This window comes from Nicotiana tabacum, chromosome 21 (assembly GCF_000715075.1).
Source record: "Nicotiana tabacum cultivar K326 chromosome 21, ASM71507v2, whole genome shotgun sequence".
NCBI lineage: Eukaryota > Viridiplantae > Streptophyta > Magnoliopsida > Solanales > Solanaceae > Nicotiana > Nicotiana tabacum.
In genome coordinates, this window is record NC_134100.1 from 92727779 (window position 1) to 92743404 (window position 15626).

Genomic DNA, 15626 nt, shown 5'->3' on the forward strand with positions numbered 1-15626 from the left:
TTGCGAGGATATTTATGGGATCGAGTTGCGTGCCGCAGCAAGCCATATTGGCTTTATACATTATTATTATATGGATCGGGGCTGCCCGCCTGCAGCAGGCCTTATAGGCTTTATTATTATATGGATCGGGGCTGCCCGCCTGCAGCAGGCCTTATAGGTTTTATTATTATATAAATTGGGGCTACCCGCCTGCAGCAGGCCATATCGGCTTTATATCATGTTTGGGCTGAAGGAGCCCCTCCGAAGTCTGTACCCTCCACAGTGAGCGTAGATGATTATATTCGGGATGGACTTTCCAGGGCATGTACTTACCAGATTTATTTATAAACACACACACACACACACACACACACACATCCGGGATAGACTTCTGAGGGCGTGGAATGTATGTGAGACAGTACGAGGTAAGATATTTTGAGTTGGTTCGTCATGCGGTTTGGTTAGTTCCCACTGATAGAGAAAGGATTAGGAGGTTCATTGATGGCCTCACATACCAATTGCGGTTGCTTATGACTAGGGAGAGGGTATCTGGTGCCACTTTTGATGAGGTGGTTGACATTGCCTGGCAGATAGAGGTGGTCCATAGCCAGGAGCATGGTGAGAGGGATGTCAAGAAGCCTCGAGGTTTGGGCGGTTCTGGTGGGCTACCTACTGGAGGGCATTCCTACAACAGAGGTCTTCCTTACAGACACGCTCAGATGGGTCATCCAGTTAATCGTGGCGCATTATCCAGCCATGGTTCATACAGTTCTCATCAGGGTCAGTCATCTCCTAGTGCACTTCCAGCCCAGAGTACGCCCAGTGCACCATCAGTTCAGGGATCATCTGTACTAAGTTCTTCTGGTAGTTATTCTGGTTCCCGAGGTCCGCCTTAGAACTCGCCACCATTCTTCGAGAGAGAGTTCTATGAGTGTGGAGAACTGGGTCATGTGAGGAAATATTGTCCCCGCCATATGTGAGGTCCAGTTCAGCAGAGGAGTGAGGCTACTACTTCTGCACCTGTTGCTCCACCACCCGCCCAGCAAGCTCGGGGTGGGGCTTAGTCAGCTAGGGGTCTCCCAAGCGAGGGAGGCCAATCAGGTGGCGGCCATGCCCGATGTTATGCTTTTCCTGCCAGACCAGATGTTGTTGCTTCAGATACAGTGATCATAGGTATTGTCTCAGTGTTCCACATGGAGGCATCTATATTATTTGACCCTGGTTCCATATATTTGTATATTTTATCATATTTTTGTTCATTATCTGGATATGCCCTGTAAGTCCTTAGGTTCACTTATTCATGTACCTACGCCGGTGGGCGATACTATAATTGTGGACTGTGTGTATCAGTCATTTATGGTAATTATTGTGGGACGAAACCAGAGTTGATCTTTTATTGCTTAGTATGGTCGATTTTGATGTTATCTTGGGTATAGTGAGTTATTAGATATTTTGTTATATGGATTTGAGCCAAGTGGGGGAGTCTGCTATCTACGATTTGATTGCACGATTATGTGCGGTATTGGTTTTGGTCCGAGGCATACCTGTTGATTAGTTATAACTTGCAGAGGTTGAGATCGGGGATGGCTTGAGTAAGAAAATTTCTTGAATGCGGGTTATATTACCCTTTATGAAAAATCATGAAGTGATTAAATTATTATTTTGAAGGATATAGTGCGCACGAAGTATGAATTCGATTGGTCATGTTAAGGCAGGGTTACTTCTTTGGGGGTTATTGTGCTAATTGGGCTTGTATCTTTCAGACTGTTCGGGTGGAGCAATTTAGGTTTGAGCAGAGTGGATGAATTTCAAAAGGGTTCTAACTGATTCAAAATTTATATACAGCAATTGAAATTTTTTTTGGATTAATGTATGGATAGAATTTGAGATTTACAGTTAATGGTGTCGGACTTGCGGTAATTCTGTATGACTATGGATTCCACATTCCAGTAAAAGAACAATTTTAAATTCACATAGGGTATTTTCAGAGTGGGTGTTTCAGTTGTGGTACTTATGGGAGTGCTTAAGAAGAATACAGTAACTTATGGGGATTAGGGCGATGCGATTTTATGTTAGGATGTCTTGTAGTGAGCTTTGGGTAAGGATCGTAGTGTTTTGACAAGGAGAAGTGACAACTTGAGGGTAATTCAGAAGATAATCGGAGAAAATAGGGCAACCGGGTATGTAATTTGCTGGTGACTCAAAGTTTATAATGAGATTCTTGTGCTTATCACATGATGGCATGATAGATGTGGTGTGTTGTGCGGAATTAATATTTACATGTACAAGGTGGAAGTTCATTCTTGAAGGGAAGGTCACAAATTCTGGACAGAATGGTCAGTGTTATATGTTTAGATAAATGTTATAATTGCTCGGTAATCCCTGAGAAGGGTGCGCAGTTCAAAAGGGTATTGTGTTTTGATTTACGGATGTTCATTGGTATTGCGGTACTCACCAGGTTGATAAACTGCTGATATTCAAATTATTTCTATGTGGCACGGAAGAATTTTGAAAGTATTCCTAGTGGGAAGATTCTGCCTGAAGGATATGATAGTCATTCGAGTGTTGGAGTTGGGACCAGTTACGGTGATTCATGTGTTCTATGAAATTGGAGACTGGAAGTTCTAAGAAGCATATTGCTTCAGGGTTGCGACCTCTTTGGGATGAGTATTTTATTTAAACTCATTGGAGGCACTAGTTGTATTAATTGTTTGTGATGAGTACGCGCTATGAGTGCGTATATATATATATATATATACGTGGGGTTTGAGACCATGTGCGGGCATCGGGGCAAGTATTCAGATTCGGGAAAAATGTTTAGGCTATGATATGCCTAGAGTTGACGGTTAAGCGTAAAGTTATGACATTTCTCTTATTCGTACCTTTGTTGAGAACTGTCTGGGTTATACTTGAGGTTACTAAGAGGCTAATTCCCTGAATAAACTAGGTAGTTACTATTTCTGCGTTAACTGCTGATTTGAGTTGTGATAGCCCACTTTGCACATGCCTACTCTATGGCGTGTTAATTAAACCAGTCCATAAGCATGTGAATTTTACCTCATTTATCATATACATGTGTACTTATTTGATTGCTCCTGTATGACATGCTTGTACTGGAGGCCTGTGACCATGCCAGTCAGATTATGTTATTGTCACGTGAGTTGTCCGTGCGGATCCATATACTGATATTATTGGCACGTGAGTTGTCCGTGCGGCTCCAGATATTGATACTATAGCACGTGAGTTATCCGTGCAAGTGATGTTAATGTAAGCTCTAGGAGAGCTGGTTACTGTTATTAAATTCGTGTGTCTTGGTTCTACTGTATATAATGAGCTTATAGCATTTCGGTTGTAGTAGAGCTTGTTGAACTTGCAATACGGTTCTCTACTTTGAGACATCTTCCATTTTGGGTACAAGGTTGCGCATTTGTGGCTTGAGTTGTATTAGTGTGGCATGTCAATGGGATAACTGTGTTTAATAATATAAGGTCATTGTACCTAGAATGAGTACTATCAGGTTTGATTACGGTATATTGGGAGGTTAATATTGAAAGTCGGCTTAGAAAGTGATTATGGTTCTGGTTGGGGCGGGAGAGCTCCATGACTTGTCAATATGATAAGGTGTTATGAGATTTCACGTGTTTCTTTCATTATCAGCAGTGTACGAAGGTTTTAGAACGGGGTTTTGTTTGATATGTGGTTTAATACCAATACCGGGTTTGTTTCGAGTAGCTACTTTGATCGAGAATGGTTCCGCGAGTATGTGAGTTGTGTGGTATGTTATGCGATTATATCTAGAGTTATGGCTATAGCTTGATACAGTTTGTTCAAACTTATACATTGTATAGATGTGAGATTCGAGTCTTGAAAATAAATTCTGAATGTTGGAAATTGAATTCCAAGGGTTATGGGCTAAGGTGGAAATAATGATCTTCAATTACATGGTATTGTCAGGCCTATATGGAATAGGGTGGCGTGGGACCACCCCCAGGTATGTGCGTGGTAAGATGGAATGGTGATGAGATGGCTTGGAAATAACTTTTGGCACGTTCAAGGACAAACGTATATTTAAGCGGGGGAGAATGTAACGACCCGACCGGTCGTTTTAGGTATTACAACCATGCTTCCAAATTTACTGCTCAATTTATGCTTTACAGTTGTTATGTGACTCGCCAGGCTGATTGGTTCGGGTCCGGTGAGGTTTTGGAATGAATTGGAACACTTAGTTTCAAGGTTTAATGCTTAAGTTAAAATAGTGGTCGGATGCCGACTTATGTGTAAACAACCCCGGAATAAAGTTTTGATGATTTCAATAGCTCCGTATGGTGATTTTGAACTTAGGAGCATGTCCGGAAAATTATTTGAAAGTCCGTAGTTAAATTAGGCTTGAAATGGCTAAAATAGAAATTTAAGTTGGAACTTTAACCGGAGAGTTGACTTTTTGATATCGGGGTCTAAATCTGTCACGACCCAAAATCCTAACCTGTCGTGATGACGCCTATCTCAATACTAGGCAAGCCATTAATCTCCATACACCACAATTTCTCTTTAAGTTTGAAAATGCAATATTTAAATACAGTACAAAATTTCACAAATATTGATACGAACACTTCCCAAAATCTGGTGTCACTGAGTACATGAGCATCTAATATGAATGCAAGTCTGGAAAATATGGTCTATGATAATCTGAGGCCAAATACAGTAACAAGGAGATAGGGAAAGAGAGACAAGGTCTGCGAAACACGACAACTATCTCTGAATCTCTGAAAAATCAACTGTGCGAGAGAATCAACACCCGCTATGTCTGGGAATCCTTGGATCTGCACACGAAGTGCAAGGTGTATTATGAGTACAACCAACTCAACAAGTAACAATAATAAATAAGGAACTGAAGATAATGACGAGCTACATAGTTACAGTTCATTTCCAGTAATTCCAGCAAAGAATAGACATGCTTTCAAATCCGACGGTTTAAGTCAAATCAATTTTATACAGTTCAAGTTCATGTAATCCATATATAAAATCTTTCAGAGCATTTCACAACAATGACAGATAACAACTAAGTGCAACAACAAATAAAAAGCAAGTACAGCATCTCAGGCAACAAATACTCCACTCGTCACAACAGCTCAACCACTCGGCTCTCATCCCTCAGCACTTACACTTAATGGTTACTTGCGCTCACTGGGGGTATACAGACTCCGGAGGGGCTCTTACAGCCCAAGCGCTATAATCTGCACAGCCAATTCATGTGCTGCACGGACGACTCACGTGCCATAACATCAATATCTGGATCCGCACGACCAACTCACGTGCTGCACGGACAACTCATGTGCTATAGTATCAATATCTGGATCCGCATGGCCAACTCACGTGCTGCACGGACAACTCACGTGCTATAGTATCAATATCAAGATTAGCACGGCCAACTTACGTGTTGCATGGACAACTCATGTGCTATAGTATCAATATCTCACATTCAGGTCCTTGGCCTCACTCAATCATAAATCTCTTCAGTCTCCCGAGCTCTTAATAATCATGAAACCAGCCCAAACAACAATGATATGATGCATCAATAAAGAACAATAGAGATTGAGATAAAATAAACAAGTAAACTGTGACTGAGTACCAAACAATAATTTAGCAGATAACTCAACATGTACACGACCTTTGTGGGTCCCACCAGTACCAACATATAGCCTAAACATGGTTTCTAACATGTCTTACAGTCAAATTTCCACAACACATAGAGAGCGTATAGCTAACAACAAATTATTCAACTTTACAGTTCCACGGGACGGACCAAGTCACAATCCCCTCAGTGCACGCCCACATGCCCGTCACCTAGCATGTGCGTCACCTCCAAAGTAATCACATGATACAAAAATTCGGGGTTTCATACCCTCAGGACCAGATGTAAAACTATTACTTACCTCAAACCGAGTAATTCTTTATTCTGCTATGCCCATGCCACGTGAATTGGTCTCCAAAAGCCTCGAATCTAGTCACAAATAATTCATTTCAGTCAATAAAATTTATTGGAATTAATTCTTTAAGAAAATACTAATTTTCCAAAAAAATCAGAAATTTAGCTCAAACATCGCCCATGGGGCCCATATCTCAGAACCCGACAAATGTTACAAAATATGAACGCCCATTCAGCCACGAGTACAACCATACAAATTTTACTCAAATACGACATCAACTCAACCCTCAAATCTCCAAATTAAACCAAGAGGGTTTTCACAATATTTGAACTTAATTCACCAATTAAAAATTAAAAACAACAATGGATTCGAGTAATTTGACCAATATTGAGTTAAAAACACTTACCCCGTTGTTTTCTCTAAAATTCTGCCAAACATCGCCTCAATCCGAGCTCCAAATCATTAAAAATGGAAAATGGGACGAAGTCCCATTTTCTGAACTTAAACTTTCTGTCCAGACCTTTCTTCTTCGCGAATGCGACAGGTCCCTCATGTTCGAGAAGCACCACTCGACTGCCCACAAATTTAACCCTTCGCGAACGCGAAGCTTTACACATCTTACCCTTAGCAAACACAACCACGGCTTCGCGAACGCGAAGCTTTACCAGCTTAGACCTTCGCGAATGCGTAGAACAAGGACTTGGGGTCCCCAATAGCCTTACTGCTCTTCGCGAACACGACAGCACTCACGCGTTCGCGATGCACACACAGACCATACCTTCGCGTTCGCGTCCTCCATTCGCGAATGCGAAGAACAATACCTCACACTTAGAAAACACTCTTCGCGAACGCGAGGTCCCACTCGCGAACGCGATAGAGAAAATCAGAAAAATGCAGCATCAGATATCAACAATCTCACCAAGGCCAAAAATGATCCGTTAACCCCTCGGAACTCACCCGAGCCCCTCGGTACCTCAACCAAATATACCGACAAGTCCTAAAACACCATACGAACCTAGTCGAACCCTTAAATCACATCAAACAACGCTAAAACCATGAATTACACCCCAATTAAAACCTAATGAACTTTGAAATTTTAAGTTTCTACAAACGACTCCGAAACCTATCAAATCACGTCCGATTGACCTCAAATTTTGCACACAAGACATAAGTGACATAACGGAGGTATTCCAATTTTCAGAATCATATTCCGACCCCGATATCAAAAAGTCAACCCCCGGTCAAACTTGCCAAAATTTCAACTTTCAGCATTTCAAGCCTAATTCCACCACAAACCTCCAAATGATTTTTTGGACACGCTCCTAAGTCCAAAGTTACCATACGGAGCTATTGGAATCATCAATATTCAAATACGAGGTCGTTTACATATAAGTCCACACCCGGTCACTTTTCTAACTTAAAATGTTTAATTATGAGACTAAGTGTCTCATTTCACTCCGAATTCCTTCCGGACTTGAACCAACTACCCCGAAAAGTCATAAAATAACTGTAAAGCATAAATTGAGCAGTAATTAGGGAAACGAGGTTATAATACTCAAAACAACTGGCCGGGTCGTTACATTCTCCCTCTCTTAAACAAACGTTCGTCCTCGAACGGGGTTAGAATAATACCTGGAGTCTCAAATAAGTGTGGATATTTGCTCCGCATCTCCTGCTCAATCTCCCAAGTAGCTTCTCCGATTGGCTGGCCTCTCCACTTCACCTTCACTGATGCTATGTTCTTTGACTTCAGTTTTCGAACCTGCTGGTCTAAAATAGTAACCTGCTCCATATAATATGTCAAATTACCGTCCGGATGCACTGTACTGAAATCCAGAATATTAGACGGATCCCTAACATATTTTCGTAGAATGGATACGTGGAACACTGGAAGAACACCTGATAGACTAGGCGGCAAAGCAAGTTCATAAGCCACCTCTCCAATCTTCTTAAGTATTTCAAAATGCCCAATATACCGAGGGCTCAACTTGCCCTTCCTCCCGAACCTTAACACACCCTTCATGGGTGAAATCTTGAGCAGACCCTTCTCCCCAACCGTGTGAACAACATCACGAACCTTCCTGTCGGCATAAATCTTCTGTCTAGACTGTGATGTGCGAAGCCATTCCTGAATCACTTTGACCTTCTCTAAAGCATCCTGAACCAAGTCAGTACCCAATAGCCTAGCCTCACCCAGCTCAAACCAACCAACCGGGAATCGACACCGTCTCCCATATAAAGCTTCATACAGAGCCATCTGAATGCTTGACTGGTAGCTATTATTGTAAGCAAACTCCGCGAGTGGCATAAATTGATCCCAAGAACCCCCAAAGTCAATGAAACAAGCGCGTAACATATCTTTCAATATCTGAATAGTGCGCTCGGAGTGCTCGTCTGTCTGAGGGTGAAATGTTATACTCAACTGAACTTGTGTGCCCAATTCTCGCTGCACTGCTCTCCAAAACTATGATGTAAACTGCGTGCCCCGATCTGAAGTGATGGACACTGGCACACCATGTAGGCGAACAATCTCGCGGATATAAATCTCAGCCAACCGCTCTGAAGAATAATTAGTACCAACTGGAATAAAATGCGCGGATTTGGTCAACCGATCTACAATCACCCAAACTGCATCAAACTTCCTCAATGTCCGTGGAAGCCCAACTACGAAGTCCACGGTAATACGCTCCCATTTCCACTTCGGAATTTCAAGTCTCTGTAGTAATCCGCCCGGTCTCTGATGCTCGTACTTTACCTATTGACAATTTAGACACCGAGCTACAAACCCAATTATATCTTTCTTCATTCGCCTCCACCAATAGTGTTTCCTCAAATCCTGATACATCTTCGCGGCACTTGGATGAATGAAGTACCGCAAACTATGAGCTTCCTGGAGAATCAACTCACGCAAACCATCTACATTAGGCACACATAGCCTACCCTGCATCCGTAATACACCGTCATCTCCAATAGTGACTTCCTTGGCATCACTGTGCTGAACCGTGTCCTTAAGGACAAAGCAGATGTGGATCATCATACCGGCATTCTATGATGCAATCATATAAAGAAGACCGATAAACTACACAAGCCAAAACTCAATTCGGCTCAGAAACATCCAATCTAACAAACTGGTTGGCCAAGGCCTGAACATCTAAGGCTAAAGGCCTCTCTGCGACTGGTAAGTATGCTAAGCTGCCCAAACTCTCCGCCTTACGACTCAAGGAATCGTCCACCACATTGACCTTTCTGGGATGATAGAGAATGGTAATGTCATAATCCTTAAGCAACTCTAACCACCTCCGCTGCCGCAAATTAAGATCCTTCTGTTTAAACAAATGCTTTAGACTCCGATGGTCGGTATATACCTTACATTTGACACCGTACAAGTAATGCCGCCAAATTTTTAGGGCATGAATAATAGCGGCTAACTCAAGATCGTGCACTGGATAATTCTTCCCATGTACCTTTAATTGTCTGGACACATAGGCAATCACCCTATCGTCTTGCATCAGCACTGCGCCGAGACAAATACGCGACGCGTCACAATACACATTATAAGACTCTGAACCTGTAGGTAACACCAATACTGGAGTTGTAGTCAAAGCTGTTTTGAGTTTCTGAAAGATCTTTTCACACTCATCCAACCACCTGAACGGAGCACCTTTCTGGGTCAACTTAATCATAGGCAATGCAATAGATGAGAAACCCACCACGAAGCGACGACAATAACTGGCCAAGCCGAGAAAACTCCGAATCTCAGTAACTGAAGATGGCCTGGGCCAACTCTGAACTGCCTCTACTTTCTTCAGATCCACCTTAATTCCTTCACTGGACACTATATGTCCCAAGAATGCCACTGAATTAAGCCAGAACTCACACTTAGAGATTTTGGCTTAAAGTCTCTCTTCTCTCAGCCTCTGTAATACGATACCCAAGTGTTGTGCATGCTCCTCCTGACTACGTGAGTACACCAAAATATCATCAATAATTACTACAACAAATAAATCAAGATATTATTGGAATACACTATTCATCAAATGCATAAATACTGCTGAGGCATTGGTTAGCCCAAATGACATCACAAGAAATTCATAGTGGTCATACAGAGTTCTGAATGTCGTCTTTAGAATATCCGAATCCTGAATTTTTAACTGGTGATACCCCGATCTCAAATCAGTTTTGGAGAACACCCTCGCTCCCTGAAGCTGGTCAAATAAGTCATCAATATGCGGTAAAGGATATTTATTCTTGTTTGTAACCTTGTTCAACTACTTGTAATCAATGCACATCCGCATAGTACCATCTTTCTTCTTCACAAACAGAACTGGTGCACCCCAAGGTGACACACTAGGCCTAATAAACCCTTTTTTAAGGAGGTCCTGAAGTTGCTTTATCAATACTTTTAACTCAGCTGGTGTCATATGATACAGAGGAGTAGAAATAGGCTGTATGCCCTGCACCAAGTCAATACCGAAATCAATATCCCTGTCGGGTGGCATACCCGACAGGTCTGCAGGAAATACATCCGGAAAGTCTCGCACGACCGTTAATGAATCAATAATAAGAGTATCTGCATCAACATCTCTCACAAAGGCCAAATATGACAAGCATCCCTTTCCAACCATACGTTGGGCCTTTAAATAAGAAATTACCCTGCTAGGAACAGGATCTAGAGAACCCCTCCATTCAACCTTTAGCAACCCCGACATTGTCAACGTCACTATTTTTGCGTGACAGTCCAAAATAGCATGACATGGAGACAACCAATCCATACCCAGGATTACATCGAAATCAAACATACCGAGTAATAAGAGATTAACTCTAGTCTCCAGTTCCCCAATAGTTATCACACACGATCCACAGTAATAATATCACCCACCGGTGTAGATATACAAACATGTGAAACTAAGGAATCACATGGCATATCTAGATAATGAGGAAAATACGATGATACATATGAATAAGTGGAACCAGGGTCAAATAATATAGAAGCCTCCTTGTGGCATACTGAAACAATACCTGTGATCACTGCATAAGAGGCAACAACATCTGTCCTGGTAGGAAAAGCATAGAATCGAACCTGCCCGCCACCTGATCGGCCTTCCCCTCTTGGGCGACCCCTAGCTTCCTGACCCCTACCCCGTGCTGGCTGGGCGGGTGGTGAAACTGCTGATGCTGGTGCCGTCAGTCGAGGACTCTGCTGTGGAGCCCCACTCAACAACCTAGGATACTCTCTCTTGAAATGACCAAAATTCTCCGCACTCGAAACAACCCCTTCTTTGACTGAACTGCTGCTCCTGATAACCCGAGGAATTACCTGCAGAAGCCTGAGTGGACGAGGCATGATGAGAACTCTGCGCTGGTAGTGCACTGAATGAAGACTGGCTTGTGTGAGCACTGTAAGAACTATGGCTAGATGATGCACCACGATGAGCTGGATGACGCGTCTGAGCGTGTCTATAAGAACGACCCCTACCACGGTAAAACTGACCCCATGAAGGAACACCACTGTAATCACCTGGACCACGAGGCCTCTTAGTCTCTCTCTCTCCACGTTCCTAACTGCGAACAATCTCTATCTGCCGAGCAATGTCAACTACCTCATCAAAAGTAGCACCAGACACCCTCCCTAGTCATAAGTAACCACAGATGATATGTGAGGCCATCAATGAACCTCCTAATCCTCTCCATATCAGTGGGAACCATCCAGACTGCGTGGCGAGCTAACTCAGAAAATCTCATCTCGTACTGCATCTTAGACATGCCATCCTGACGTAACTGCTCAAACTATCTGTGCAGCTCCTCTCTGCGAGACTGCGGTACGAACTTCTCCAAAAAAGAGAATGGAGAATTCCTTCCATGTAAGTGGTACTGCACCAACTGGTATGTGCCTCTCATAAGCCTTCCACCATCTGAAGGCAGCCCCAAAAAATTGAAAAGTAGTGAACGAGACCCCACTGGTCTCCAGAATACCCGTTGTCCAAAGCATTCGCTGACACCTATCCAGAAAACGTTGAGCATCCTCTGGCTCAGTGCAGCTAAATGGTGGAGGTCGAAGCCTTTCAAATCTCTCACGTCTCCTCTGCTCATCATCTGCCATAACAGGAACTACCGGGGTCTGAGCAGCTGCAACCGGCTGGGCTGGTAGTGCCCCCGATATCTGAAGTCCCTGTACTACCTGGTCTGCAGTACGGGCAACAGGGGTATGAGTACCTCCCCCGGCCTGAGAAGTGGAAGGTGCGGCCTGAGCCAAAACCACCCGAGCAAGACCAGTGCAAACTGTCAATATCTGGGCCAAAGTCTCCTGAAGGCCTAGAATCTCAATAGGTACAGCTGGTGCCTGAGCTGATCCTGTCGGCTCAGCTATATCTGGAATCTGCTCCTGAGCTGGAGCAACCGGTAGTATTACAGGTGCTAGTCCAACTGTGTTACGAGCTACACCACGGCCTCTACCTCGGCCCCGGCCTCTACCACGACCCCGACCTCTTGCGGCCCTAACTGGTGGCTGACCGTCCGATCCGGTTGTACGTGTTCTCACCATCTGTGAGAGAATAAAATAACACAAATCTAGTTTACGGAATAAACAATTTTGCATGACATAATACAAGAAAGGAAAATTTTCCTAAGGGTTTTGCAGCCTCTCGAAGATAAGTACAGACGTCTCCGTACCGATCCGCAAGACTCTACTAAACTTGCTCATGACTCGTGAGACCTATGTAACCTAGGGCTCTCATACCAACTTCTCACGACCCAAAATCCCAACCTGTCGTGATGGCGCCTATCTCAATACTAGGCAAGCCGATAATCTCCATAAACTACAATTTCTCTTTATGTTTGAAAATGCAATATTTAAATACAGTACAAAATCCCACAAATACTGATACGAACATTTCCCAAAACCTGGTGTCACTGAGTACATGAGTATCTAATATGAATACAAGTCTGGAAAATATGGTCTATGATAATTTGAGGCCAAATACAGTAACAAAGAGATAGGAAAAGAGAGACAAGGTCTGCGAAATATGGCAGCTACCTCTGAATCTCTGGAAAATTAACTGTGCGAGAGAATCAACACTCGCTATGTCCGGGAACACATGGACCTGCACACGAAGTGCAGGGTGTAGTATGAGTACAACCAACTCAACAAGTAACAATAATAAATAAGGAACTGAAGATAATGACGAGCTACACAATTACAGTTCATTTCCAGTAATTCCAGCAAAGAATAGACATGCTTTCAAATCCGTCAGTTTAAGTCAAATCAATTTTATACAATTCAAGTTCATGTAATCCGGATATAAAATCATTCAGAGAATATCACAACAATGACAGATAGCAACAAAGTGCAACAACAAATGAAAAGTAAGTATAGCCTCTCAGGAAACAGATACTCCACTCGTCACAATAGCTCAACCGCTCGGCTCTCAGCTCTCAGCACTCACATAACAATGGTTACCCGCACTCACTAGGGGTGTACAGACTCCGGAGGGGCTCCTACAGTCCAAGCGCTATAATATGCACGACCAACTCACGTGCTATACGGATAACTCACGTGCCATAGAATCAATATCTGGATCCGCACGACCAACTCACGTGCTATAGTATCAATATCTGGATCTGCATGGCCAACTCAGGTGCTTGGACAACTCACATGCTATAGCATCAATATCTGGATCCGCATGGCTAACTCACATGCTGCACGGACAACTCACGAGCTATAGTATCAATATCTCACAATCAGGCCCTCGGCCTCACTTAGTCATAAATCTCTCCAGTCTCTTGGCTCTCAATAATCATGAAATCAGCCCAAACAACAATGATATGATGCATCAATAATGAATAATAGAGACTGAGATAAAATAAACAAGTAAACTGTGACTGAGTACCAAACAACAATTTAGTAGATAATTCAACATGTACACGACCTTTGTGGGTCCCAGCAGTACCAACATATAGCCTAAACATGGTTTCTAACATGTCTTACAGTCAAATTTCCACAACACATAGAGAGCGTATAGCTAACAACAAATTATTCAACTTTACAGTTTTACGGGACGGACCAAGTCACAATCCCCTCGGTGCACGCCCACACGCCCGTCACCTAGCATGTGCCTCACCTCCAAAGTAATCACATGATACAAAAATCCTAGGTTTCATACCCTCAGGACCAGATTTAAAACTGTTACTTACCTCAAACCGCGTAATTCTTTATTCCGCTATGACCTTGCCATGAGAATTGGTCTCCGAAAGCCTAGAATCTAATCACAAATAATTCATTTCAGTCAATAAAATTTATTGGAATTAATTCCATAAGCAAATAATAATTTTCCATAAAAATCCAAAATTTAACTCAAACATTGCCCTTGGGGCCCACGTCTCAGAACTCGATAAAATTTATAAAATATGAACGTCCATTCAACCACAAGTCCAACCATATAAATTTTACTCAAATCCGACATCAACTCGACCCTCAAATCTCCAAATTAAACCGAGAGGGTTTTTACAAATTTTTAACTTAATTCACCAATTAAATGTTAAAACAACCACAGATTCGGGTAATTTGACCAATATTGAGTTAAGAACACTTACCTCGTTATTTTCTCTGAAAATCTCCCAATAATCGCCTCAATCCAAGCTCCAAATCGTTAAAAATGGAAAATGGGATAAAGTCTCATTTTCTGAACTTAAACTTTCTGTCCAGACCTCTGTTTTTGGCGAACGCGAGGGAGGTCCCTTGCGTTCACGAAGCACCACTCGACTGCCCACAAATTTAACCCTTCGCGAATGCGAAGCTTTACAAATCTTACCCTTCGCGAACGCGACCACTACCTCGCGAACATGTAGAACAAGGACCTAGGGTCCCCAATAGCCTCATACCTCTTCGCGAACGCGATACCACTCACGTGTTCGCGATGCACACACAGACCATACCTTTGCATTCGCGTCCTCCCCTTCACGAACACGAAGAACAAAACCTCACACTCAGAAAACACTCTTCACGAATGCGAGGGCCCACTCGCGAACCCGAAAGAGAAAATAAAAAAAAATGCAGCAGCAGATATCAACAATGTCACCAAGGCCAAAAATGATTCGTTAACCTCCCGAAACTCACCCGAACCCCCCGAGACCTCAACCAAACATACCATCAAGTCCTAAAATACCATACGAACCTAGTCAAACCCTCAAATCACCTCAAATAACGCTAAAATCATGAATTACACCCAATTCAAACCTAATGAACTTTGAATTTCAATTTTCTAAAAATGACTCTGAAACCTATCAAATCACGTCCGATTGACCTCAAATTTTGCACACAAGTCATAAATAACATAACAGAGGCATTTCAATTTTTAGAATTGGATTTCGACCCCGATATCAAAAAGTCAACCCCCGGTCAAACTTCTCAAAATTTTAACTTTCGGCATTTTAAGTGTAATTCCAGCACATACCTCCAAATAATTTTTCGAACACGCTCCTAAGTCCAAAATCACCATACAGAGTTATTGAAATTATCAAATTTTAAATCCGAGGTCGTTTACACATAAGTCCACACCCTGTCAATTTTCTAACTTAAAATTTTCAATTATGAGACTAAATATCTCATTTCACTTCGAATTCCTTCCGGACCTGAACCAACTATCCCAGCAAGTCATAAAATAAGTGTAAAGCATAAATTGAGCAGTAATTAGGAAAATGGCGTTATAATACTCAAAACGATCG